The following is a 3,044-nucleotide window of genomic DNA, read 5'->3' as shown; positions in this document are numbered from 1 at the left end:
GGTGACCCTCTTGGCTGCAGAATACTCATATAGGTATAAGAAATTTCACAGGCCACAAAATCTCCACTATCACCTGCAAACTTGGGGATCTCATTATATTTTTAGACCACAGGGCAGCCATTTGAATAGAATCCTGTTGCTTAACAACCTGATGCCTATTGTGAGAAAGGAGAGGGTCAGTGTACCTTGCATATGTGCATTCCAAGCACCTGCCAGATTTCTATGCTGCTTTGAAAGCTGGGCTAACACTGTCTACTCAACAGGTTCAAGCCCAAGTGAGATTTCTTCCCTGATGCTTCTTAACTTGGGATTTCCTGTCATATGTTAGGCACACCAGTGTTCAGGGATTCCTATTTGGAGTAATTGGAAAGATTCAGAAAAAGCTGGTGTGATGTGCAGCTGTTTGTGCACACAATGATCAGCCAGAAGCCTCTGTTTGAAAGTGTTTATGAGGAATGTGAAGTCATGTAACTGTAACTTGATGAAAAGAGTGGGAAAAAGGAAACCTAGGATTGTGCAGCAATAAACAATACCCCAAGGTAGATACATGGACAGAATAAAGAGTATTGTTTATAATATTAGAATTCTTAATCAGATGCCTTGAAGACAGCACATTAATGCAAACTTGTGCAATATGGGGAGCAAAGAAGTTATTTCATGTTACTTGCTTTCCTGAAACTTTGCTTTGCTTTATTATAAAGTGGTGAATTTTGATACTTGTGTGTTGTTTTAGTTAATAGATGTTTAAAATAAATTCAATAAAATGAAAGAAACAAAAATGAAACTCCTTATTTTAAAAAAAAATATTGATGAGGGCCCCATAATTTTGTCAATACAGCCTAGAGCTCATAAACTCAATTTCATCAGGAAGATCCTCTGAAGACAAACACAATTTGAGGATTATTATTTAAAAGGATGGTTCAGCAGTTTTCTAATATGTCCAGATGAAAGAAATAATTGAGATATATTCAGATGAAAGAGAATAAACATACCTGTAAAAGAAATGCCATGTTTGATATAAGACTGGACAGTTTTTGTTTTGTGGCTTTCTGCATTGCTATCATTATTAGTATTAACATTTTGCTTTGTCAATAGGACATGATTGGGTAAATGTTCATTTGGGGTCTAGGTCCCTAGATGAGATATTTGTTCTAAAACCAGGTTAATTTAATGATTGTGGTAATATTCCTGTGAATCTGTGAGAGATTGTCTCTGTTCTTAAGTGAAATACTACAAGAATAATTAAAGAAACTGACACTTTTTAAACATAAATTTTAAATTCTTAAAGAATATCTTATTGTACAAGGAATATGAAACAATGTTAAATCAGTGAAAAAAACAAATTAAATAAAGACAGTTCACATGTGTTGGTTTCCTTCCTCATGAAGGCACAGGGTTAGATCAGGGTGACATTACACTGACCTGTTTTAATGGGATATGAGAAGAATGGTCACAGTTAGTGCCACTTGGGTCTACTCCCTTGCGCTTCAGCAAATTTGGAAAAGTAGATGTCAGGGAAGTCTTCTTCCTTTGATAATAAACTTGCTTTCTGATCTGAAGCTAAATATGTGCCACATTTGTGGTTAATCTCCCCCAAGTTCTGCTCCATGTAAAAAGGGGGAATCAGAGTTGGCATTCACTGGTACATGTCTATCGTTCTAACTGACAGATCCAGGGTATGCTGGCATACAAGACAGGGGTAACCATTAATGCAATGATAATTCCTGGACCAAGGAAAAAACAACAATTTGTGCCTGTCCTCTGGGAGTCTCCATCCCTGTACCTAATCATGCCACTGATCAACTCAATAAAATATATCAGCCTCTACATGTATCACGTGTCGTTTCATCACAGGACAACCTTGACAGTCATGATGCATTTGGGCCCAGAATGAGATTTCTGGTGAGCATAAATAAAGCAAGATATCCCACCACTAAGACAGTCATGAGGCAAATCCTCATGTCAGCTGTAAACTGTGGACAGGTCACACACTTCAAAGTTGTCCAAATTTTCCTGACATAAAGTGGCTTCATTGACTTCACAAGAGCATGTCTCATTGTAGGCTCTGCTAAGTGAGAACACATGATTCTAAGCTGCTTGTCGTAGATTCAGTGGGAAATTCTGTGCCATTGGAAAAGTAAAGGCAGACCCAAGCTTGGCCAGGGGCACTTCATTAAAGTTCTCCTACCCCACACCCAATTGGAATTTTCCCTTGGGAATTCCTATAGCGATTCTTCCAGTTAGAGTCAAACCCTCACCATCCATTGGAACTGCAGGTGATCCTCAGGGCTGAAGAATCATCCTCAGATACCTACAACAAACTGCAAAGGCCACAACAGCTCCACCATCACCTGTAGAGTTGTGGATCCAATATATTTTCAGACCACAGGGCATCCATTTAGATAGAGCCCTGTTGCTTAGCAACCTGATGCCTATTGTGAGGTACAAGAGGGTCAGCTTAAATTGCACATGTGCATTCCAAGCACTGGCCAGAATTCTATGCCATTTTGGAACCTGGGCTGACCCTGTCTCCTCCACGTGTTCAAGCCCCAGTGAGATTTCTTCCCTGAGGTTTCTTAACTTGGAATTTCCTGCTGTATATTAGGCACACCATGGTAGGAATTCCTATTTGGAGTAATGGAAAAGATTCAGAAACACTTTGTGTGGTGTGTAGCTGCTTGTGCACATAAGGTTCAGCTGAGAGGCATCTATTTGAAAGTGAATATGACAGATGTGAAGTCATGTAACTGTAACTACATGACAAGGGGGAGAAAAAGGAAACATAAGACTGTGCAGCAATAAATAATACCCCAAGGAAGATACATGGACTGTATGAAGAATACTCTTTATAATATTAGAATTCTTTAATCAAATGCCATGAAGATAGCACATTAATGCAAACTTCTGCAATGTGGGGAACAAAGAAGTTATTTCATATTACTTGCTTTCCAGAAACTTTTCTTTGCTTCACTATAATGTAGTGATTTTTGTTACTTGTGTGTTTTTGTAGCTTTTAGATAATGTTTAAAAGAAATTCAATACAA

The sequence above is a fragment of the Choloepus didactylus genome, chromosome 26, assembly GCF_015220235.1.
Source record: "Choloepus didactylus isolate mChoDid1 chromosome 26, mChoDid1.pri, whole genome shotgun sequence".
In the NCBI taxonomy this organism is placed as follows: Eukaryota; Metazoa; Chordata; class Mammalia; order Pilosa; family Megalonychidae; genus Choloepus; species Choloepus didactylus.
This window is presented reverse-complemented; position numbering follows the sequence as displayed.